The sequence below is a fragment of the Myotis yumanensis genome, unplaced genomic scaffold (assembly GCF_028538775.1).
Source record: "Myotis yumanensis isolate MYYU_CA2020_CCGP unplaced genomic scaffold, mMyoYum1.0.hap1 SCAF_7, whole genome shotgun sequence".
NCBI classification, from domain to species: Eukaryota; Metazoa; Chordata; class Mammalia; order Chiroptera; family Vespertilionidae; genus Myotis; species Myotis yumanensis.
The window spans coordinates 26,258,150-26,284,801 of record NW_027223758.1 but is presented as its reverse complement, the minus strand read 5'-3'; the positions used below and the strand labels follow the sequence as shown (position 1 = coordinate 26,284,801).

At 41.2% G+C, this 26,652-nt stretch overlaps 1 protein-coding gene across 5 annotated transcripts in view; it reads left to right on the top strand.

Moving 5' to 3' along the window:
• The window catches only part of PLCB1 (phospholipase C beta 1), a 638,281-nt gene that overhangs the window by 584,026 nt on the left and 27,603 nt on the right, over positions 1-26,652 (top strand). Inside the window, exon 33 of one of the 5 annotated variants that reach the window (XM_070419926.1) lies at positions 11,624-11,997. The exons of the other annotated variants lie outside the window; for them this stretch is intronic. The gene's annotated coding sequence lies outside the window, so the exon portion shown is untranslated. Of the gene's footprint in view, positions 1-11,623; positions 11,998-26,652 lie in introns of those variants that run through there. 5 annotated transcript variants of the gene reach the window in all.

The window sequence follows — 26,652 nt, the reverse complement described above, 5'->3', positions numbered from 1 at the left end:
GGCGGGTTTAGAAATAACTTTTTCCTTGTCTTTAAACCTTGTGCCTAAATCTATTCTTTGGCATGTTGGTCAGTTTAATCTCCATCATTTGCATTTTTACAGTTCCTCCATTTTTAAGTCTTACTGACAAATTAAAATGTGAAAAACCCTGTCTGGTGAGATTTTACAGGAGCCCAAGATGATCAGTAAAGACCCCTACGGTGGACATCACTGCCATTGTTTTTCCAGGAGCCTGGCCTCTAGCAACATTCTATCTAAAAATGAAAGTGAATTTAGTTAGAAAACATAGAAATTACTCATTGAGAAATATTTTATTCCCTAGATTTCTAATCTTAGAATTAGAGTACTTATCAAGGAGTAGAATAGAAAATGGGTTGTTTAAAAACAAACAAACAACATATTTTATCTCTTGAAATTGAGGGCGATGGATTTGAAAGTAGCGCCCCATCCCTCTGTCTGTCCATTCATCCATCCATCCATTCATCCGTGATACATACTGGCATTAGTATATATATATATATATTTATAGCCTGTGTTGGTACTTAAGAACTTGTTGTCACTAAAACTGTTTTATAATGCAATATAGGGAGGGGATGAATGCCCCTGAATAGACTCTTTTTTTAAAAAGATATTTTATTGATTTTTTTACAGAGAGGAAAGGAGAAGGATAGAGAATTAGAAACATCGATGAGAGAGAAACATTGACCAGCTGCCTCCTGCACGCCTCCTACTGGGGATGTGCCCGCAACCAAGGTACATGCCCTTGACTGGAATCGAACCCGAGACCTTTCAGTCCGCAGGCCAACGCTCTATCCACTGAGCCAAACCAGTCAGGGCCTGAATAGACTCTTGTAATTCTAATTTTATAGCATGTGTATCACCTGTCACTTAAATTTGTTAATCCATTAATTTTTTGGCAAAACACATATAAATATTATTAAGCCCAACCTTATACTATGACACCAGCAAGCAGATTCCCAAGCAAGCACACCTCGCTGTGTCTTGCTGAACAGCTGTCTGCACACCAGCTATCCAGGTCTCTTGTCCATTATTTTAAAAGTGCAGGCCCCTTTGATTTCAGAGCCCCGTGCCTTCCTTCTCTGCTGTGCAGATGTCAGGTAAATGTAATCTCAATGTAATCTCTGCTCTATTGCATTGTTTTTCCGGTCTTCGTTCCTCTGTGTTCCTTTGTTTTCAGCTGCTATTAATTTATACACAAGTAAAGGGAGAAAAAGGCATATTAATTACATAACCCTGAGGACTTTGCTTTCATTACCGCCAGTGTCCAGGCATGGCATTTCCCCAGGTTTGTCCTCCTTTACTTAATAGAGGATTTTCCCCACTTCTGACAGCTTGTGTTCACACTATAGTGCCACGCTCTGCTGTTTGCATTATTCACACAAAAAATACGTTGATGGGCCAGGAGCACATTACATTTATAGTCATCAAAGGTGGGACAAAGAGCTATTACTAACCTTGGCAAACTAAGATAGAGAATTTAAAAAATTACATAGACAAACAGATGTAAAGGGTTTTAAAATAAGCCAAACTGACACCTTCATTTAGCAAATGTGAGAAGAGGCCTGAGAGATCCACTTAAAAGTCGGTGATAAGACCAGGCCAGATACGGAGTGTTCAGCCTTCTTCCTTTGTTCTCCCAACCTTACCCTCTTCTCCCAACACATTTCATCTTAGTGAATTACAGTGCGACAGAAGGAAAGAAACGACTTATAATTACATGAACATTAAAAAAATTCTGCCGCTTATAAGGCAATTGAAAATGTATCATTAAAAAGAATTTCATTAGGCACTGGATGCAATTAAATTTTAAAGTCAACAGTTTTCGTCCTGGCAGGTATGACTCAGTGGGTGAAGCTTCGTCCTGTGCACTGAAAGGTAGGCGGTTCTCGGTCAGGGCACATGCCCAGGTTTGGGGCTCAATACTAGGTTGGAGTGTGTGTAGGGGCCAGCCAATCAATAATTCTCTCTCTCTGAAACCAATAGAAGCATATTTAAATTTTTTTTCAAATCTACAGTTTTTCTCTATAGCAGCAATAATTCTCTCTCCTTCTCTCTCATATATATATATATATATATATATATATAGACACACACACAAATTTATATAGGTATGCTCATCTTTAAATATCTAAAATATATTTACATGTAATATATTTACATGTAATTGTGTATAATATAAAACACAGAACCCATAAAATATGAAACACATATTTATATAAACTATATATAAATATTTTTAAGGAGTCTTGTAATTTTTGTGGGACAGATTATTGAAATTATATTTAAGTGGTTTCTCATAAAATAATAAAAAAGAAAGAACAGAGTCAAAGAATACAAAAGAGGAGATAAACTGTGTATAGAAAATGTATATATAATTAGAAAATGGAAGGCAAATGGATTTGATTTTGCAGAAAAAATAAGGGCAAAAGCTTAGTTCTCAGAACACTGGACCCCAACTGAGAGGGATACCAAAAAGATAAAATCGAGGGAAGCAAATTATCAGAGATATATGACAAGAAATCTTTTCACAACTGAAGAACTTTAGTTACCAGGCTAAAGGGCCAGACTAATTGCCCAGCAACAGGAAAGATGCTCCACAGTAAGGCCCAAAGCTAGAAGAGAGCTGGGAACCTCATATTGAGAATAGGCTGTCCTCCAGTTGTTAGGAGCAGGGGCGTAAAAAGGTCAGAGTAAAATCGAGAACTAAGCAATTTGGAGATCAATTTCCCAAAGAGCTGGGGATGGGATTCTGGATATGTCTTTTCTCTAATCCTATAGTGATGCCTGCAGACAGCATGGGGATTAAAGGATGAGAATACCAGCAGTAAGAAAAGCGTTAGGACACAGCCAATCTTTGCACCAATGTCAGAGTTTCCACCAGCAAGCAAATTAAAAGGCAGCAAAACATGAGTCTCTGGCTCAGTTTCTTAAACAGTGGTCCTACATCAACCCAAATACTCCCTCAGAGATGGCATTGAAAACCTCAATTGGGAAAATTATCTGTTGGAATAAAATTCAGAAGTGAGCCCAGGAGAACAGAGAAATCTCTTTAATATTCCCTGATACAGTATTACATTAGCTTCCTAGTTAATTAATATATATACTTCACCCAGTTTTATACCATACTGAGACATTAATATTTGATTTGCAGCATTTAAGGTCATTTTAAACCAATTATGTCTTGAGATGGAGGAACCCGCACCAACTACATCCTTGTTTCTGTGGGATGCTCTGATTCACTTGGTATCATTTTACTCATACCTTGTCTGTAACATAGAGCAGGCTCAGGGCAGGGCGGCCTTTTACTCAGGGGTACATTCAGTCTCCAGTATCTCTCTTAGATAGTTCAGAAGGCCCTTGAGGAACTTGTCCATTGTAAATACCCTGGGACACTTTTGGCCACTCCATAAAGTCAGCACAATAGTCTACTAGTCACAGTTGTTCCTTAGGTGCCTAAACGTGTACTCCTGGTTCTCAGTGACACCAACCACACATCTCATCCCACGGCCTTAGGGAATCGGTTTAATACCTTATCTCCTTGCTTGTTGGAACGGAGGCACCAGCATTCAGACTGTTCATCCTGCATATAAGACAACCAACAAACCAAACTGCATTTCTAACACCAAAGCTCAGTATATTTGTTGAGTATTAAACGGCAGGCTGTTGGGCCTGTAAGTAGGTCACACTGTGTTAAGTGATCCAGCTCTGTCCTTTGCCATCTGGCTACATGAATCATTGTCAGATGGATGCAAATATATCTCTGCAAAGAGACCTTGGCAAACAGTTTTATACAACAAGCACAGACCCCGGGACAGTTACCTGCTCCCTAAAGAATGTTTTCAAGGTAAATCCAAAGACATCGCAGCACAGGTTTAAACCAGTTATATGATGTCACTGTCTATTATTTTCATTGGAAACTAGAGTCTTAATGGGCCATATCTCTGCTTCATGTATCTTAATTTTATTGTATGCCCAGAATATCAGGGGAATTCAGGAACGGCAGGGAGTGGATGAGGAACAGTGCATCATAGAAACTACAAGTAGCTTCCAGGGCAATAAATAATAATAATGATAATACTGAGACAATGAGGCTTGTGTATCCAGCTGGCTACTAGATTGTCACATAGCCACTGGAATTGCTTCCCAACTTGGACTTTAGAGCTTTCATGGTACAATAAAATTAGGATTAGTCACTATAATGACAAATGTTATTTATTTAAAGACAGGTATGTTCACAAGAAGATCAAACAGATCGAATGCAGAATAGAATGATGGACGTTAATAATAAGTGGAGTAAATGAGATAAGAGGGAAATAAGAATAGAAATGTAATGTGGAGGCATGACAGAGTAAGTTAGTAACCGATACAAAACACACTGCCCAATAGCCTGTATATACCTGGTATTGGGCCACAGAGTCTAAAGGTCAAAACTAGCCACAGAGGAGAAATATCCTTGGAGTAGCTTGGGTTTGCAAGGAGTAGTTGGCACTATATACTTTCCCATTCCCCAGATGTCTCCACATGCTCACACTATACCCAGATCATTGTTGTTGACTCATTTCTGCATTCAGACATTTCTTGAATGTATTCAGTGTGCCAGCACCATGCCATGCTCTGGGGAAACCCTGGTTTATAAAAGTCAGCATGGTCCCTGATCTAGAGAATTTTACAGAGCAGTGAGAGAGGTGAGCAGTAAACAAACGATCATTTAAAGGAATGTGTTCATACAAAATGAGACCTTTTCTGTAAAGGAAAGAAACATGATTCCAAGAAGAACTGATTACAGAAAAACCTGGACTTGTCTGGATGGAGGAGGTACAGAAGAGGAAAGATCAGGCAGGGCTTCTTGGAGCAAGTGATGTTGGAACTGAGGGCTGAAGCTGAGTAAGAATTAACTCAGTAGATGACGGGGCGCTCAATGGAGTGAGGAGGAGTGTAAGAATGGAGGGAAACTTTCCTCGAGAGAGAAATTACTACATGAAAAGGCCCAGGGAACTTGGGAACTAAAAGGCTGTGGTAGAAAAGGCACAGAGAGCAGGAAGAGAACACAAAACAGGGCCAGAATGATAGATACAAGTGAAACCCATATAGTCTCTATTGCTGCATTAACAATTGTGTGTAGGTTATTTTTATTTCTAACCAGACTTAACCCTTGGTGGAGGTAGTACTATGACCAGATATAGGTTTTGAAAAGATTTCTATTGATTAAAGTGAAGAACAACTGAAGGATGCAAAGGACAAGCAGGATACAAAAGGTTAGTTAGGGTTATTATATTAGTGCAGGCAAGGGACATTGGCAGTGTGGACTTGGTGTGTGACCACGGAAATGGAGAGAAGTGGAAGAATGTGAGGTGTAGGACTGGCTTGTCTGTAAGATAGAGGGAAAGGGAAAAGTCCAGGAATTACCTAGTGTTGTAGTTGGTGCCACTGGGCGGATGTTGGTGCCTGTCATTGGCCTAAGGAATTGCTGAAGACAGCCAGGCTGGGAATGATGGGAGCCGTGCAGGTGCTGTTGGAAAGGGCATGATGTCTTTGAGGCATGTAGGTAGAAAAGTCATGTAGATGGTGAAATATAGCAATTTGGAACTGAGAGGAGTCTTAGTTGAAGATAAGAGATGTGTGAATTATACTAGCATATACAGGGTGGGGCAAAAGTAGGTTTGCAGGAGTGAGTTTACTCTTGTATTATTATTTATTAACTAGAGGCCCAGTGCATGAAATTCGTGCACTGGGGGGGTATCCCTCAGCCCAGCCTTCACCCTCTCCAATCTGGGACCCCCTGGGGGATGTCCGACTGCCAGTTTAAGCCCGATTCCTGTGGAATTGGGCCTAAACCGGCAGTCGGACATCCCTCTCACAATCTGGCACTGCTGGCTCCTAACCACTCACCTGCCTGCCTGTCTCATTGCCCCTAAGTGCTTCTGCCTGCCAGCCTGATCACCTCCTAATGGCTCTCCTGCTGGCCTGATTGTCACCCAACTGCTCCCCTGCCAGCCCAATAACCCCCAACTGCCCTCCCCTGCAAACCTGGTCCCCCCCTCAAATGCCCTCCCCTGCCGGCCATCTTATGAAAATGTGGGGGCAGCCATCTTGTGATGACATGGGGGGTGACCATCTTGTGACGCAAGGTTGTGAGGGTCAATTTGCTTATTACCTCTTTATTATGTAGGATTACTGGATTATTATAGGTGCTGTCCATAAACGCTCTGAGATTTTGTTTGAGATGACCTTAGGTTTCTGTGCTGTCAGTTACTTAAAAATGATCACTTTGCATATTTTAGAAGATGATATCCCTTGAGTCAGTTTTGCAAGTTTATTATTGAAAGCTATATCTAAAAGAAGTATAGAATTTTATAATAGACAATTGAGGAAACCAACTGAAATTTTAAGTTCTTATTATACAAAAGTTTTCATTGTATACTATTTTGTCTTCAGAGTAAACATTGAGTATGAGGGAAGGGTCCTTACTGATTGGCATGGTTTTTTTTCCATGATTTTGGTCATTGACTGTGGTAGTGATGACATTACAATGAAGGGTTGAACTATGTTCGTGTATGTTCATGCATGTGTACACTGTGAGTATATGTATGTACTCTCTGTGTTTGTTGAGTTTACTAAGTAATTAAAACCAAGACATTGACTTTGGTCTTCCCAAAAGGAACATCAACTATATAACTTAGGCAGTAAGTGGAAGAATTATTTTTTTGTTTCACTTAATCTAGTAAGCAATAGAGAAGAATGTTCTTTCAAGTAAATGTGAAAGAAGCTTATGTCCAGCGTGATAGTCAAAGGACCACAAGTGGCAACTCAAATTTAAACTAATTAAAAGTAATTCAATTAAAGATGAAGTTCTTCTGTCACACTAGCCACATTTCAGTGGTACCATGTAGCTAGTGTCTACAGCAAGCTTGTCAAACTCACGGCCTGTAGGCCACATGCAGCCACAACAAATATTTTTGCAGCCCACCCAATATAACGGTATGTAAGAAACGTTTTAATAAAAATTGCATACTTAATTTTTACTATATCCTGTTATACATAATTATTAATAACAAACTACAATGTTCGCTAATGACCGATTACTATAATCATGTTGCATTCATTTCCCTTACCCATCTTACACGCAGGCGCACCATTTCTCTCCACTAATATTAACAGCGAATATTTTAGCAGTCGATCGCCATGTTATTAGTCTTGTACTGACTTGTTTGGTGTGCGCAATAGGAAATATTTTGCTTTCAGAGAACAAGAAAAATAGGTTTATTTGCATTATGCTTATTAATTTGTGCAGTTATTCAGTGTCTGGTAAGTTAATGTTCAAGAAAAATATTAATTTTTATTAAAATATTCTATTATTTTATGTTAATGATTACTCATTTATTTCAGCCCTTTGTATTCAGCATGTCTCAATCGAAATAAACCTACCCTTCTATGAAAATTGAAGCTTTTGTTTTTTTGTGGCCCACATAAACTTAAACCTTGTTTATTTGGCCCGTGTTAGCCTTTGAGTTTGACATGCTTGGTCTACAGGATTGGACTGTGTCAACATACAACTTTTCCATCACCATGGAAAGTTCTATTGGCTGGCTATGAACTAGAGCAGGGATCAAATCCAGGCTGCTGGCAGCTTTTGCACAGCCCATGAGCTACAAATGATTTGACACTTTGAAATGATTGAAAAACAATCAAAAGGAGAACAATAATTTAGGACATATGAAGATCATTTGAAATTTAAATTTGAGTGTCCCTAAATAAATGTTTACTGAGCACAGCCTCTCCCTTTCCTTTATGTATTACACATGACCATTTTCTCACTGCAACAGCTGACTTAAGTAGCTATGACAGAAACTCCATAGCCTAAAAAGTCTAAAATATTTAAAAGTTTACTACTGTTGAGTGAAAGGAGGGACAGCAGCAGTGTCAGAAATCGTTTTAATAGACTATTCTGAGTTGTTTGGAGGAAGGGAACATGTCTCCCTGCTCTAGAGCTCATACCCTGATTGATGTATAGACCCTGCATTTTAGGATTTGATGGTGGACTCTGGGAAGGCTCCAGAAATGCCAGCAGGAGCCTTTAATGTAAACCCAGAAAGCTTCATCAAACGCTCAGATTTCTCAGTGTTTTTTTTGTAATTTTTAAAAGATACTGTATAAAGCTCAGTTCTTCCTATAATCCACTCTCCTTCCCATTGTCAGAAGGCAAATTGAGTTCTCTCAAAGGTTTGATAATATGAAACAAGAAAATTCACTTATCCTCTTGAGAGCAATGCCAATTATCTCCTTAACCCTCTCTCAGGCGAATGCCTGAGACAACGAGAAATCATTTTGTAAGGAGACCTGAGCCCACTTGGCACCAATCTGCTCTCATTATTATCGCCTCTCCCCATCTGCTGAGAATGGGCTCACTAATAAGAATGTGCCATCTCTATTGAGCCAGGCTTAAATATGTGCAAGAAGCTGACTAAGCCATTCCCTACCAGAAATGCCACAAGGCTATTCAGAATTCCTACGGAACACTAGGATTGTGTCTTCTGTACCTATGAGTGGACCTGTGCCATGACAAAGCACCCTAGGAAGTCCAGCCAACCCCTTTGATAATGTTGATGAACAGGATGGTATCTGGGGAGAAGAAAATCATCAAGAAATGCATTTCTTATAAGTACCCCGAGCTAACCAATTGCACCACTGGAGCTCCAAGAAATGCATTTCTTGTTTAAGCCTCTAATTCCTCAGCATTAGCCTTTAGCCTAACTGACCTCAAAAGATTAAATCATCAGGGAAAGTCTATGACTGAAAGGAATGCTGTCCAGCTTTTCTTGGACATGGCTCCTGTCCAGGCACAAATGCAAGTCTCACCTCAGTAGTGTGTGCCCACTGACCTCCCATGCCAATTCTGCTCACTGGGTACCAGGGTAAAATTAACATCCTGATGCAATGTAAAGAATGTGAGCTCTTATATTCTCCATCTCTAAAATTTATGAGCCTGATCCCTATGCGCCCACTTTAGCTTGTACTGCCTTTGTTTAGATCCAAAACAGGTGCTTTGGGAATATTCTGTAAGTTCATTGGAGGATATATAATTGATTCAATGTAGAATGCCATGTTGATACATGTCTAGAAGGCATTATTGGCACAATACTTCCATAGTAAAGGGAGTTAAAATCAGACCTTTGACATTTAGATGTCTCACTGACATGTGCCTGATTTATTTAATTCAATTAAAGAATGGGGAGGGTAGAACAAACTGCTTAAGAATCTATGAACCATTTTGTTTTTAAACTGAAAAAAAAAGATAGAGTAAAAATTGGCATTACTGAAAAGGTTCTGAAATTATTATTGAGATCCCTGAAGTATGCAGCAGCAGTTTTGGAAGTGATGTGTATATATATGCACATAGAGTATCTATTGCCAGATAGATGGTTTTGTCAGAAAAAAAAAATCATGAAACCAACCTGTCTTGCTTCAGATTGTTGATACATATATTGTAAGTTTATATATTTTTTTCCTCACCAGAGGATATGTTTTTATTGATTTTAGAAAGAGTAGAAGAGAGAAAGAAACATTGATTAAGTGCTTTCCAGACATAACCTGACTGGAGATCAAACACATAACCTTTTGGTATATGGGACAATGGTCCAACCAACTGAACCACCCAGGCAGGGCCTAAGTCTCTTTTAAACACCTTCTTATCAGTAGTCTTTGCTTTATAACCACTGGACCAAAAAATGGCCCCTCAACAATAAAAGAGTCTTAGCTTCACCATGCATCATTTCTGAAATATGTGAGATCCAATGAATGACAAATGTGTGAGTAGGAATGAGAACTCTAGAAGTTGTGGGAGGGGGTTTCAGTCAGAGGGAACAGCAGGTGTGGCTGCCAGAGGCAAAAGGACCATTGGAGGAAATGAAAGAAGTCCATTATAATAGAAAGAGATGAGGCTGAGGAAGAAAATGGGACTAGAACAGGCAGACCACTGCAAGGAGCAATAAAGGCTTGGAGCTTTATCAGAGGGCAATAGCAACCCCTGAAGACACATGGTTCAATTTCTGTTTTTGTATAATCTCTCTGTGATGTGGAGAGTGAATTAGAAAGGGGAATCAGGACAATTAGAAGACTATTTCTATAATCCTATTATATTATGTCTTTGACAAGAAAGCACAGCTAAGGATCACCCAATACATGTTTGGTAGAATAAGAATATTTCCGAACCAACGATTAAGGAAGATAAATAAAGCAGTTAGGACCACTTGCCCGTTGCCTCCATTTTCTTTATGTTTTAGGTCAAGTACTCTGAACTTTGTAGTTGTCTTTAAAAAATATTTATGATTTGCATGAGACCTTACTGAATGAGAGGTCATTACTAATGAGTTCAGGATGTGCCTTAGATATGGGGATGTTGAATAAGATCCCACCAGTTCATTTTATTATAATGCACCTATTTTTCTTAAAAGGTAAACCCCCAAATAAAAAAATTTAAATGTTAATTTGTTTTTTGATAAATTAATCTTTAAAAATAAATTTCACAAATACTTTCCCATTTTCCAGTTAAAATTTAATGTCCAATGGTTTTTAAAAGTCAGGTTAAGACTTATGAATTCACCAAGTAAGTATTATTTGCCATTTGTATATGACATTTTCATAGAGATTTTATTGACCTAAGGATGATAAGGACAGAGACTCAAGTGGTTCTATTTCTAACAGTGAAAAGAAATTATTACTGGCTGTAATAAAAGTTAGAGGTCTTAAAATTTAAATAGAACGGTTGTTTATACTTACTCAGGGAAATGGAGAATTATATAGGATACTTAAATTGTGGAACACTTGGTCCTGAAAAGTACCCATTATAACAATTTATAAAACATTAACTTTAAAAGTTTCTGTCAGGGGAAGGTGAAATTAGAGTCATGGAATATAGAAGTTAGCACCAGGAAAGATAGCCAGCGATTCTGAACTTGGATGCCTTCGCATGTCCTCAAGGGGTGTGATTGTTTAAAAGATGATCTTGATGACCACCGACACTTTATAAACTTGAGTGCAAAGTGCAATGTATTCCTTTTCCACACCATAGCTCATGATCCCGATTATAAGAATCCCTGTCATAAGATTATGAGAAATGAGAGGAAAGAATGAGGATTGAGAGCCTGACCCACAGATGACTCCCTTATTTAAAGAAAAGGTTTGATCTTGCTTTCAGCGAGTGGCTTCCTGAGCAAATATCTTTACTATAATAAGTAATTGTTTAAACTTTACCACATGAATTAATCTGAGTCCTTAGGGAAACCAAAGAGGATTAGTTACTTGATGACAAAGGCTCATGCCCCTTAAAAGCACCCCACGTTAGCAGCTGGACAACACTATCAAGAATTGTCACTGTGGAATCATAACAAACTTTAATTTTTCTATCAAAACTATAGTGGGTTGAGTGGTGGTCCCCCCAAATTATGTCCATGTTCTAACTAGAGGCCCGATGCATAAAATTCATGAAAGAGTAGGCCTTCACAGCCCAAGTTCGTCTGGAAGTCATCCGGAAAGGTGTCCAGCCCCAGTCATTCCACTGTTTGGTCTTTCAGTTGATTTGCATATTATGCTTTTATTATTATAGATTCCCTAAACCCATGAATATTACCTTATTTGGAAAAGGGGCCTTTGAAGATGTAATTAAGTTAAGGACTTGTGATGAGGAGAGCATCCTGAATTTTCCACATGGACTCTAAATCCAATGGTACACGTCTTTATAAGAAGGAGATTTGACACAGATGGGGAGGAGGAGGCAATGTGACCACAGAGGCACAAATTGGAGTGGTGAAGGCCCAAGTCAAAGGATGCTGGCAGCCACCAGAAGCTGGAAGAGAGAAGGAACCAGTCCTCCTCAAGAGCCTTTGGTGGGTGTAAGGCCCCGCCAACACCTTGGTTTCAGACTTCTGACCTCCAGAACTGTGAGGGCATAAATGTTGTTTTAAGCCACACAATTTATAATTTGTTACAACAGCCACAAGAAACTAATATCCTAACAATAGATTAGGTTCCCTCCCTAATGTCTGCTTTTCTGCTTTGCATGCTCCTGCACATCCTTCTGGAATATTCTCTGTAACAGTAGAATAAACCACAACCACCACCTTTCTTAGAGATTTTATGTGTAAAATCTATAGAACTCAAAGAACATATTTTATCAAAAGCAACATTTGAACTAATGAATTTCTTTCTTCTCAAGCTCATTCATTCAACAAATATATTTTGAGCATCCTAGGAGCTGGGGATACAATGGGGAAGAAAATGGACAAAAACCCCTGCTTTTTTGAAGTTTTTAAAGGCAAGCAAGAAGTAAAATATATAGTATGTTGGATGGAAACAAAAACTACAGAGAAAATTGAAGAAATAGGGAGGGGTGTGAATGGAATTTCTGTTTTTAAAGGGATAGTCAGGGAAGGCTTTACTGAGAAGATGGCCTTAAAAAGTAGGTTCTCTAGCCTGGCCAGTGTGCTCAGTGGTTAAACATGGACCTATGAACCAGGAAGTCATGGTTCAATTCCTGGTCAGGGCTCATGCGTGGGTTATGGGCTCGATCCCCAGCGTGGGGCATGCAAGAGGCAGCTGATCAATGATTCTCTCTCATCATTGATGTTCCTATCTCTCTCTCCCTCCCCTTTCATCTCTGATATCAATAGACATATATTTTTAAAAAGTTGGTTCTCTAGAGAAACAGAACCAATATAAAATATCTTTTAAAAACTTATTATAAGGAATTGGTTCACGTGATTATGGAGGCTGGCAAGTCCAAATCTGTAGAGCTGGTGTTCCAGTTATAGTCCAAGAGCCTGAAGCTGTTGTAGAACCAAGAAGATGCTTCAGTTCAAAAGGCATTAGGCAGGAGAATTCTCTTACTTGGAGGAGGGGTTAGCCTTTTGTTCTATTCAGACCTCCAACTGATTAGATGATCCAGCAGATCCAATGGTGTCTGGGTTTAATATTATGTTCCCAATAAACCAGGGAAATAGATGTTAACACACACACATACTCACACCCTTACAAATGAAGGAACACAGCTCAAAACAGTTAAGTGACTAGTCTCACAACACACAGGTAATAGAACTAGATATCAGCCATGACTATGGCAGACTAAAGCCTACTTTCTTTTTTTATTAGACTTTTTTTTTTCAATGCTTCAAAAAAAAAAGTCTTTGAGCTCTGGACTCCAAAATATTAAAGGCTGATCTCTGCATTATTTTTAAACACATTTTCCCCAGTGTTTTGGTCAAATTTCATAGAACCCCTGAGAATTCACCAGCATTTGCAGAGCTGCTCTGGGAGCCTGTAAGGGCCTCACAGACTTTCACTGAAGCAGCATTAAGGGGGTCTCCTCCTATATGAGCCCAGGCACAGCCTGGCACCTTCGTCAGCCAATCCAAAAATAGTGTGAGCTTCTAAAGATGAAAGGACATGGCCCCTGTTTTAAATTCATTGGTAATCTCATTAGGGTGATATAACCAAGTGAAATAATGAGATGAGATAAGGGCTAGGCTGTGCGTCATTCACCATAGGTAGAAGGGACCTTGAAACAAAAACAAAAAAAATAGAGTGATTGGTCTGTGAAGGCTACACAGGGAAAAGCACCTTGTAGGCTGAGTGGGAAAGGACATCGCAAGAGGCCCAGGGAAGGTGGGAAGTTTGCAAATGAACCAACTGGCTTCATCAAATTATTTCCAAGCAAAATGTGGATGCCCTCTTTTAAAGTTCTAAGCTTTCCTAACTTCCCAACAACTTCAGCTGGTATGCTGTTTTGGGGGGAGGGGGAGACAATAAATCCACAAATACTCTAAGAGCAAATTTAACATGTAACCCTCTGTTGATTTCCTTTTCTTTTTTAATTTGGTAGAGACCCTTTCCGAGGGGATCTCATCAAGAATAAAGTGACCTCAGCCACCCATTGTCCTGAATAATGACCTCTCTCTATTTAAATTTGAAATCAGTTTTAATTTTATATGCAGGCATAACATCCCACCAAAATTTTAAGTAAAAATAAATAAATAAATAAATAACTTTCTACCAGCATTTTCTATTATTGCTATCTATACACAGAAGTTCCTTGGTGTTATCTCACAAGGCAGTTTCCTTAAAATGTGTGAGTAATGCCTATTATGTCATTCTATGGAGTCGTTTATAAAATAATACATTTGTCATGGTCCCCTTAACTACCTTTAGCTGGGGCCATATTTTAACCAACAGGTCACTTATCACGACTGTTATAAATACAGACAAATTATTTTTCCCTTGTGGGAGTCATGAGGCTTATGTGTTTGCCTTTTTCATTCTAAAACAGATTTTTATTAAAAGGAAATCTGCACAATCCTAGTCGTTGAGATGAACAGTTCTCTGAATTCTGTGTTCAGCTGAACCCTGGGGTTTTCCTGCCTGCCCAGCTCTCTCCTTCCTTAAGACAAATCCTTTTGCCGGGAGAGGCTGTGTCGCATGTTTATTGGTAAACGTGTGCATGCAGCTCCTGATTTATCATCTCTGCTCTCACGCTTGTACTGATTGATAGTAAAATCAGAATCCCAGGGTAAATGCCAAGAGAGGAAATAAATTCTAAACCATGTAGGCCGTGATTTCTGACGGTTGTATGCATGTGCATGGGGCTATCAGGCTCTGTACTTCCAAGTTCAAGTTCTCCACTGACTCTGAGCTCATGTGCTTGAATGTGTGATTCGTGCATGTGGTAGCATCTTGGAGTCATAGGGATTTGAATGTGTTTGGAGAGGTTTTAACTTGATTCTTTAGCTTTGTACGAAGAGTTAGATATTTGATGGGGTCTGTTCTGGAGTAATAATGGAGTGAATGTAAATTAGACATTAGCATTGTCCAACCTGTATCCTAGTTAGAATTAATACCCTCTGTTTTCAAAGCATCTTGGCTCATGTGACCACTGTTGCAAACTGTAATAAAATTGAAATAAAGCAAGGAAATGATGCCATCAGTGTAAAATAGAATGAAATATGACCACTGCAAATATCACGCTTTACAACATTCTGAGAGCCAGGAGGGAATGGTCAGGCAAAACCAGCTGCTCAGGCCCAGGAACAAACAAACAATCAGTAAAAATGCTTACATAGAAAGCAGATGATGATATTTTTCGTATTAGGATCAATTTTGGTGTTTTTTGTTTTCCTTGTATCAAATAAACCTCAGAGCTATTTGTTGTCGGTTCTTGCTAATGACTCTGGCTGAATATTTGTAGGTCTAGTCTGGCAATGTATTTGGAAGTGTGGTTCTGAACCACACAAAGTGCTCTGTGGCAATGCAAAGTCTTCTACTGAAGTGTTCCGTATTACTTCACATTGCACTAAAGAGATTCTGTGGATTCATTACTTAACAGGTGTAATTATGGATCGACAGTAAAATTATTTCAATATAACAACAGACTAAAATATGAAATAAAAGAATTAGACATTCTCAATATATATTCTTTAATTGATTTTATCTTGCACATTGAGTTTTAAACTATCAGAAAACACGCAAAATGTACTGAAATGAAACCATGAGTGTTTGAACTTGGAGAATGGCAGTACTTCACCCTTTTGTGCTTTGCCAAGTTGTGAAGAAATCCTGACCTGATAGCATCATCCAGACAGAAACGTTGAGACACATTTACACTATAAAAATACAGATTTCCACTCTAAGACCCACTTTGGAAAAATTTTATTTTTTGAAAATTAGACATTGGCTTTTTCCTTTCCTGCTGGAATAAAATTAACTATCAGGCCAGTAGTTTAGGGCAATGTCATACAAACGTTTTGTTGTTGTTGTTGTTGTTTTGTTTTTATTTCATGCCCCTAAAAACTGAGTACTCACTCCCAACTTAGGCTTACTTATTTATTTATTTATTCATTCATTCATTCATTTATACACTCATTATAAATGAATGTATGTTTAATATATAAATATATTTTAAATTATAATGAAATAACAATGAAAAAGGATGAGATTAAGATGAAATTTATTTTATTTTATTTTATTTATTAATGATCCAAAATACCTATTTGCTTTCAAAGGGAAAGCACCTGTGGTTTAACACTTTGATTCAGAAATTTAAAGTGCTGGCTCTTTGATTCCAAGTTTAGTTATTTTTCAATACTTGGTTTTCATGACTCATTGCTGGGAGTGGAGGGGAGAATCCTCACATAGAATTGAAGATTGAAATAGAAGAAGTGCATCTTTTGTTGTGGTTATTACATCATTTTACCCCTTTCATTCAGTCCTTTCCTCCTATTCACTTTATGATGGGTGCTTAATTTTTAAGTGTCTGCTAATCACGTTAGCTTTGCCCTTTTATTAATGTTATACACTTAAGGCAAGGTTTGTGCAAGCAATGGAAGAAGTAATTCCATATTGCAAAGTGCATTAATAATATTTTTTAAACTGATTCTCCAGTGATACCTGATTGTTTTTACAGGTGTCACTGGAGAATCGGTTTTAAAATATTATTAAGGAGGCACTTTGAAATATGAATTTACTTTGGGTTGATGATTGCATGGAAAATGTCAACTCCCTCAGTTTCTTTCTTTTTTTTTTTTTACCACTCACGTAATTGCTAATATGGTCCATCTCTCTTTCAGTTTCTTAGTTACACTAGCTACATTTCAGGTAAAATGCGTTTAATCCATTCCGTGAGTGTTTGGTTGGGTAAAATAGGTAACTTAGCCTGTAAATCTGTTTAACCTTTGTGAACTGAACGTGTTGCTCAGAGCTGAAAGTGAATGTATAAGCAAGGGCAGTTCTGTCCAACCCTGAAAGGTGTGCACCCCCCTCTTCCCTCAGAAGGCCATTAGCACTATGTGGCGCTCATAACCATCTGACAAAAACAAATGTGGCACCAGTGGCAGGCTTTACGATAGATATACATAAAGCGAAATGTCCTTGCAAGTGCAAGTGCTAGTACTCATTCCCCATATTGCAGTGGGCCATTCTCTAGCTATCCTCCCAGCATACACACGCTTCCTTGGAGGCCACAGGCTTAGGACACTAGAGCTCCTTTTTCATGAGGTCTTTTGGTGACTAGAGACTTCTGGAATTTTGGAGGCAGGAAAGATCCTGAAAGTGCCCATGTTGGAATCATTATTTCTCTGAATGTGTCTAAGCATGTTAGATCTTTTAATTTTTGCTTTATGTAGTTTGAAGGTATAATTGTTGGGTGCACATCTATTCAGCACTAAAGGCCTGGTGCACGAAATTCATGCACTCAGGGAGTGGGGGGTGCGGTATCCCTCAGCCCAGCCTGTGCCCTCTCTCAGTCCAGGAGCTCTTGGGGGATGTCTGACTGCCGTGGAGGCGGGAGGGGCTCCCGCCACCACCGCTGAGCTTGCCAGCCATGAGCCCGGCTTCTGGCTGAGCGGTACTCTCCCTATGGGAGCGCACTGACCATCAGGGAGCATCTCCTGCATTGAGCATCTGCCCCCTGGTGGTCAGTGAACATCGTAGTAACCTGTCGTTCTGCTGTTTGGTCGATTTGCTTATTAGCCTTTTATTATATAGGACTGTTATGGTTCACTATTAAATTGACCCTTTTATTCATATAAAATGCCCCCTTTTACTTTTTCCTGACTTAAAATAATGTTGTTTGATACAGTAGCCACTAGCCATGTGGGCCTATTTAAATTTAAATTAATTAAAGATTAACACATTTAAGAATTCCATTTCTTACTTGCACTAATAACATTTCAACTGTTCAATAGCCACTTGGCTACTGGTGGCTACCCTACAGGATAGCACAAAGAACATTTCCCTTACTTCAGAATGTTCTATGGTACAGGGCTGATTAAAGCTACTTTATATGATATTAAAACAACTCCACTAGGTTTTTCTTGGTTGATGATTGCAGTGAGAATTGCACAGATCCATAAATATAGATGGAGATTTTAACACATCCTTCTCTGTTAGTAAAAGAGCAAGTGGGGGGAGGGAGGGAATCAATGAGGATATTCAGGATTTGAGTAGCACAGTGGCCAACATGATCTAATACATTACAACCAAAAACAGTACAATTCATATCATTTTAAGCATACATTGGAAACCTCAAATTATTGAAATTATGTGCAGTATATTCTTTGACCATGGCAGAATTAAGCTAGAAATTGATAACAGAAAGATAACTAGGAAATCCTCAGATATTTAGAAAATACTCAACACACTTATAAATAACCCAGGGGTCAACGAAGAAATCAAAATTAAAACAAGAACATGTTTTGAACTGAACATGCAACACACTAAACCATGTAGAAGCTTTGTGGTATTTGGAGGGAAGCGCGTAGCTCTGAATGTATATATTAGAAAAGAAGAAAGGATGACACTCATCTTTCTAAGCTTCGCTCTAAGCTTCCATCTCAAGAAACTAGAATGGAAACAGCATATTAGACCTAAAGAAAGTAGAAGCTAGCAAATACTAAAAATGAGGACAGAAATTATAAAAGCGAAAATAGGCAATAATAGAGAAAATCCAGAAGGCTTAAAGTTTGGTTTTACAGTGGTTCTCAACCTGTGGGTCGCGACCCCTTTGGCGGTCCAATGACCCTTTCACAGGGGTCGCCTAAGACCATCCTGCATATCAGATATTTATATTACGATTCATAACAGTAGCAACATTACAGTTATGAAGTAGCAACGAAAATAATTTTATGGTTGGGTCACAACATGAGGAACTGTATTTAAAGGGCCAGGAGGTTGAGAACCACTGGTCTAAAATGATTAATAAAACTGATACCCCACCCTGCCCCCCTCCCGCAAGACTGATTGTTCTCTAATAAACTTAATTGCATTTGTTGCCCAGATAAAAAGAAGTTTACTTTGAAGATGTAATTTGCTAAACTTTCATCCAACTCAATTCTCTTCCCATTAGGACAGAGAAAGCCTGCTTTTCATCAGTTAAGAAGTTGAATTATAAGGATAAGAGCATAAGCAGGATAACAAGTGCTGAGGGAAAGCACATCTGTGAACATGTTGAGAGCAGGGGACGTGACATTTAAAATGAACCTTTCTAAGGGCCTCAATGGACATTGTGGAGACAGAAGGACAATGAAATATTAACTTAAAAAAAGAGAAAAAGAGCTTCTCTACTCTTTCACCTTTCAAAAAGGCAGGAGAAAAGGACCGACATAACGGAGAGATCGGTGCACTTGGATGCCAAGTCTCCATAAGGCAGTGGTTCTCAACCTTGGCTGCACATTAGAATCACCTGGGAATCTTTTTAAAATCCTGATTTCTGGGCCTCATCCTCCGGAAATTCTGTGTCTTTGTTATGGGGTGGGGCCACAACATTAGTAACAAAGAAACAGAATTTCCGGAGGATGAGGCCCAGAAATCAGGATTTTAAAAAGATTCCCAGGTGATTCTAATGTGCAGCCAAAGTTGAGAACCACTGCCATCAGGAGAGGCGCTTACTGAAGACACACGTCAGAGGTATGGAACTCCATCATCAGGCAGCTCAGTGAATCTGGTCGCACACAAAGGAATCACACCTGTGGTTGGGGTTTTGTTAGCACCGTACTGGCACCACTTGCTAATCAGTGATGCTGAAGCTTTAATACGCATGCAAATCTTCTGGGGATCCTATTAAAATGCAGGTGCTAATTCCGTAGGTCTGGGTGGATTTGTAACAAATGCATCTCTATAGTCCGACTTTACAGCAGCTCCCAGGCGATGCTGACACTGTTGGTCCGAGGACCACACTGAGCAGGAAGATTCCAACTCAGAAGCCAAGCGATAGCCCCAACACCAAATCGTGACAGTGGTTTCCCCTCGCTCCTATCACAGTGTTGATCCACGCGGTGTGGAATTAGCTACTGACCTTGACAATGTGAGAAATGTCATATAAGCACCTGACGCTTCCCTTGAAAACGGAAGAGCTGGACGGAGCGGGCCTTCTTCCGTACAGAGCAGCAGTCAGCTGGGGAGGAGAGGCGGCCACTTTGGGAAGGCCATGATGTACCCTCTGCCAAGCCCCAGTTCCATCACTCTGACTCCTTGCCCACGAGCTTTCCACGTGTTCATCTGCCTTCCTAATCCCATCAGGCCAGGGCTCGTCCTCGGCTAAATATTGGTATCACCTGGGAGTTTTGAGCAATACTGATTCCTGGGTCTCACCCCCCAAAATCTTCATATCATTGGTTTGGAGTGAGGCTTGGTATTTTATTTTTAATCATCACCTGCGGATATGTTATTGACTTTTAGAGAGAGAGGAGGGGAGAGCAAAACATCGACGTGAGAGGGCAACATTGATCAGTTGCCTCCAGTACAAACCCCGACCCGGCATCAAACTCAAAACATAGGTATGTGCCCTGACTGGAAATCGAATCCAGCATCTTATGGTACATGGGATGACACTCCAACCAACTGAGCCACCTGGCCAGGGCTAAGCTTGGGCGTTTTAAAAGCTCCCAGGTGATTCCAATGTTCAGCCAAGGTGGAGAATTGCTGTTTAAATCAATTTTGTGACCACCCCAGTCCGAGCTGCTGTAAAGTCGGACTATAGAGATGCATTTGTTACAAATCCACTCAGACCTACTGAATGAGCACCTGCATTTTGATAGGACCCCCAGATGATCTGCATGCATATTACAGTTACAGATTCTCAGGGACCATCCTCAGAGATTCTGATTCAGGAAAGGTCAGGACCACCCACATCCTAATATTTATAGGACCTGAGAGGCAAAAAGAAACCTGCCAGCTCCTAGCCTTCCCCCTTCTCTTCCTCCCTCCACCCCTTCCCTATTCTGTCTTGTAACACAAAGGATCTTCTGGCGCACATACCTAGACCTGTACTTACTCTTCTTCAAATGTCCACCCGTTGGTGATCCCTTAGATTTACTGTTAAGTGTATGAAAAATGACTGCAAGGTCTGCTCTTAGGGGGACTGACTAAGAGAAACTTTGAGGATGGGAAAGGGGGCATGAGGCCAGTTGGGAAGGGAATTCTGGTATCCCAGTGGGGTGTTTTCTGACACCGATCAATTTTTTGAGACCAGTTGGGTGTCATACAACTCAAGTCAATTCAATTCTGACATTACCCATAGTTAGCACAGAGCTACAGCTTTAAGGTTCAGTCCCACAATTCTGCCCCCACTTGAGATGCTAGCTGAAAGTATCAGGCCACCCATACTTCTAACCAGCCCCTATAAATTGGGGGTTCCCACAACCCCCTCTTCAGGTTAGAGAATTCTCTAGAATGGCTCACAGGGCTTAGGAAGGCATCTAAGTTTACCGGTTTATTATAAAGGATAAAAATGAACAGTGGTTGAAGAGGTAAGTAGGCCGAGGCCTGGAGGGTCCTGAATGCCAGAGCTTCTGTCCCTGGCGTTGGGGTGGGCCACCCTCTCAGCAAGATGTATTCAACACAAAAACATTGACCACTATTGTTCAAGAGTGTTTGTAACTCTCCAATTACACCCTCCATCCCTGGAGGGGCCCTACCATAGTCACCTTAGTAGCATAGACTCAGATGTGATGAAAGGGATTTATTATAAACTAGAGGCCCGGTGCACAAAAATTTGTGCACTCGGGGGGAGGGGGAGGAGGGTCCCCCAGCCTGGCCTGTGCCTTCTCGCAGTCTGGGACCCCTCGGGAGATAACAACCTGCTAGCTTAGGCCTGCTCCCGGGTGGCAGAGGGCAGGCCCAATCCCTAAGTGCAGCCCCTGGTCAGGCTCAGAGCAGGGCCAATTGGGGAGTTGGGGCGCCGCCCCGTCATGCACAGAGCAGGGTGGATAGGGAGGTTGCGATGCCACCCTCAGTCACGCTGAGGGTAGGGCTGATTGGGGGGTTGGGGCACCGCCCCCTGTCACACTCAAGGCAGGGTCGATGGGGAGGTTGCGGCGCCACCCCCTGTCACGCACAGAGCAGGGCCCATCAGGAGGTTGGGGCGCTGCCCCCTGTCACACACAGAGCAGGGCCCATCAGGGGGGTTGGGGCTCTGTACCCTGTCACACACAGAGCAGGGTCAATCAGGGGGTTGAGGAGCTCCCCCCTGTCACACACAGAGCAGGGCTGATCAGGGGGTTGGGCGCCTTCCCCTGTCATGAACAGAGCAGGGCGGATAGGGAGGTTGTGGCCCGGACCCCTGTCATACACAGAGCCGCAGGGCGATCAGGGGGTTTGGGCGCTGCCCCCTGTCACGCTGATCTCGGTGCCGGCAGCCTCACTGCTCCGCTGATCCCGGTGCCGGGAGGCATATTACCCTTTTACTATATAGAATAGAGGCCTGGTACATGGGTGGGGGCCAGCTGGTTTGCCCTGAAGGGTGTCCTGGATCAGGGTGGGGGTCCCCACTGGGGTGCCTGGCCAGTCTGGGTGAGGGGCTGAAGGCTGTTTTCCGGAAGCGAGTGACTGAAGCTTCCAACTGCTCCTTGTTTTCTTTTTTTTTTTTTATTCTGGGCCAGCTTTAGCTCTGAGGCCTCGCTGCTGAAAACATCGATACAATGTTGCTAAAGCCCGGCTGAATGAAAGCGGTTTCTGGTGTTTTGTTTATCTTCTTATTTGCAACATAATACATAGTTTCTTAGAGTTGTAGCTCAGAGGCCGGCTAGTGAGGTGGGGGAACGTTGGAGTCTGCAGTCACTGGAGCAAGCAAGCCTCATGTTCACTTCCAGCTGCCTGGCTGCCGGCCGCCATCTTGGCTGACAGTTAATTTGCATATACTCACTGATTAGCCAATGAAAAGGGTAGCGGTCGTACGCTAATTACCATGTTTCTCTTTTATTAGTGTAGATAACACAGAACACTCCTATCTCTAAGGAAAGTCCAAGGGTTTGGAGAGCTCTTTGCCAAGAACCAGAGACAAAGACCCAATGTATTTTTTATGAAACCCAACCTGGGTACCCTGGCATTGGGGAGGCCATGTTTTCAGATGAGCTTGCCCGTGAGGACTGCATGGGTGAAGGAGGGCTGCCCAAAGAGGCCATGATGGCCCAAGGAATGGGCCCCTTTGCCCGGACCTAAGAATGTTCTCAGAGGAGGTCTGGGATGGCCTGAGAGTCTCACTCACAGTCTCCCCTGCTGATTCTGAGGCAGATGGTCCACAGGGTACAGAGGCTCCTATGGCTTATCTAGGCTGCCCCGAAAGGCTGCAATGATTGGTTAGTGATGCCTGCCACGGCCACCACGCTGCTGCTATCCATCAGAAGCCACCATCCATCTCTATGCTTCCATCTCCTTTATTTTGTGTTTCTTCTCTGCCTCTTAATTAATCCATCATTTCAGCCACATCTGAGATAACTAAGTGTCATTTCTGCACTGTAGCTACTGACATTGGTGACTACCTTCATGTTAGATCTCCCCAAAAGAAAGGTTGATTATTTTTCTAAAACCTAATTTTAGAACTTAAGAAAGTCTTCCCTTTCAGTGTTCCTCTCCATCAACAACAGAGCCAAACTCCAAAACAGAGGCAAGGAAGCCCCATTCTCTCTCACCAAGGGAGAGTCTAAGGCTGCCCTTCAGGTCTCCCCCCCGACCCCTGCCCCAGTGAGAATAGCTCTCTACCCACTTTCTTCAGTTACCTTGTCCTCCTTGCTCTGGAACTGACATCAGGGCCCTGGGAGATCCTAACACACGCAGGACCCACTGGCTGTGTCCTGGTGATTCTGTGTCCTCGGGATGGACCCGTGGTTCTGGGAAATGACACTCTTCTCCTTTCCCTTGTTCTCTGAAATCCTATCAGCAGAGGGTCAGTCCCAGACTAAGAGGCACTTGCTTTTTCTGGGGTTGATTGATTAATTGTGAGAAAGGTCACATTTACATCCTAAGATTGGAACGTTCCAGAGGTCACCACAAACCTCCAAAAGCATGTTTTGCTCTCTGATTTCCTCCACTCTTTCCCCTCTATCTGGCGTTTATTGTTTTTTTAATACTAGGAACCAGCCTTTTTTACCTGCCAGGTACTACATACTACAGGCAATGGAACCTTGGTACAGCAGCATCACATCCAAACAGCCCCTGGACGGCCCCCACGTATTCTGGAAGTGAACTCTGATTTTGTCACTGCCCTGGGTGGTGGCCAGAAATTATATGGTATCATTTATAGTGCACCATCCAGTCCATATGGCCAGTGGAGAGACTAGGGCCAGGGAGGCAGGGGAGCTTCACCCAGCTAGTGAGTGGAAATATCCCTAATAACTTCTACCACTGGCATGAATTTAAAGGCAAAATGGAAACATATACACATATCGAAGTTTCTGAAAAGTGGCTTATTCCAGAAAAAAAAAGAGCATTTAGCAAAGGAGTGATAGGTATATAAGAAATAAAGTAGGTTATTAGTCTATTGGTGAAAGCCTCAGAAAAAATTAAATGCCCAAGTCATAAGGGCAGAGCTTGACAATTTTTTCAAGCCTTATAATTGCCACCTACATCAAGATACAAAACATTATTAGCACCCAAGAGGCTTCCCTCGTGCTCCAGTGCAATTAGTACCACCTCCATCTTTAACTACCATTCTGACTTCAGTCTAGATATCAGTTTCTCTAGACGTTCTTGAACTTTATATTAATGAAGTCACACAGTCTGCCATCTTCTGCATCTGGCTTCATTTATTTGTTGCATGTAGCCATGGTTGTTATTTTTCCCTGATATATAGTATTTGAATACATCACCATTTATTTACCCTTTCCACTGTTGATGGATACTTGGTTTCCCCCCCAGCTTTTAACTAGCATAAGGAGTGCTGCTATGAACACTTCTGTAGAGAATACATCCCAGTCCCCCAGTGGATGCCTGAAGCTGCAGATAGTACCGAACCCTAAATATACTATGTTTCTTCATATACATACAGACCTATGACAAAGTTTAACTTGTAAGTTAGGCACAGTAAGAGATTAACAATAATTACTAAAATAAAATAGAACAATTATAACAATATTCTATATAATAAAAGGGTAATATGCAAATTGTCCCCTCAACCGGGAGTTCTACTGTAGTTCGACCAGGGGTGGGGGGGCAGCCCACCAACTGCCTGGGACCCCTCCCCCCACCAACCCCACCCTCAATTGGCCCCCCATGCCCCAATCAGGGCTGGCCGGCCGGACCCCACCCTTGCATGAATTCATGCACCGGGCTTCTAGTGCTATAATAAAGTCAGATGAATGTGGTTTATTTTTCTCTCTCTGATCACCTAGAGGGTGACTAAGTGACTAACGGGAGTGCATACAGCATGAAGACACTGGGCAAAGGGACGGCTTATGTCCTGGATGTGATGGAGTGGAACAGTTGGAGATTTCACCATGCTACTCAGAAGGGCATGCAATTTAAAACTTAGAAATTGTTTATTTCTATCTTTTGCCATTTAATGTTTTCAGGCTGTGGTTGACTGTAGGTAACTGAAATGGCTGAAGCAAAACCATAAATAAGGGGGACCTATTGTACCACAAAGAAAAATGTAAAGATTTAACGATAACAACCTCTAAAGTATAAATTCAATGTAATTGAAAAAAAGAAAACATTTCCCTAGAAAGATTCTCTTACTTCTATGAGAATCTCTTAAACCAGGGGTCCTTAAACTACGACCCGTGGGCCACATGCAAATACAAATATTGTATTTGTTCCCGTTTTATTTTTTTTACTTCAAAATAAGATATGTGCAGTGTGCATAGGAATTTGTTCATATTTTTTTTTTAAACTATAGTCCGGCCCTCCAACGGTCTGAGGGACAGTGAACTGGCCCCCTGTTTAAAAAGTTTGAGGGCCCCTGTAACAATGAAACTCAGAATGGGATGCTTTCTGCCCCTTCAATAACCTCCTGTGCTGAGATGTTTTGTGTGATTGTGTGCGTTCTGGCCAAAGCATTTATTCTACAAAGAAAATGCTCCCCCACGAGCTCTAAACATTTACTCCTGAGTCTAGTACATTAATTCACCGTTCCACCACTAGAGGGCAATTACGACTCCACAATACTTGGCTTTTCCAGACCTGAGTCAACATGATTAATCATCCTGAGGCAAAAACAAGAAGCCAGACAGAAAAGGGGAAGAGCACACAGAGGCAAAATAAACATCCATAAACTTAAACGTTCTTGGGTGGAGAGGGCATGAAAAATGTCACCCTTAAGTCACTTTACAACTTTTTACCTGTCTTTCTCTTTCCAGATTTTAAAAATCAATTCCATGGTCCTCAATTTCTGAAATGACTACCTTACCTTAATACGCTGGCACTGGGTCAGACCGATCTCAGAGGGCATTTTTCAGCACAGCCCAGAGCTTTGATTAGGGAAGGAGGGACGCTTACAAACCCCCAAACCCTAGGGTTCTGAGCAAGCAACTGGGCGTCATTGCACCTCGTCTTCCTTCCAAGTAAAATTCCTTCTGATAAAACCAGTGTTCACTAAAATCAAGGCACTGGTGGTAAGTAAGACTGGTAGCTGTGGCACCTCTCCTCTGGCCCCCTCCCTCGCCATCCCCATTCCACTCCCACAAAGTTAAGCAAGATGACAGAGATGTGTTGTTTTTGCAGGGGGAGGAGGAGCAGGGAAATTCATTATGAAGCTGAGTTGCCTTTAGACTATTTATAATAAATTTCTACTAGAAAAGGACATTTGGCTGACAACCGTTTTCTTCTGCCTCGGCATGACCAAATACAGTAAGAATTCAAAATGAAAACGGAAAAGCC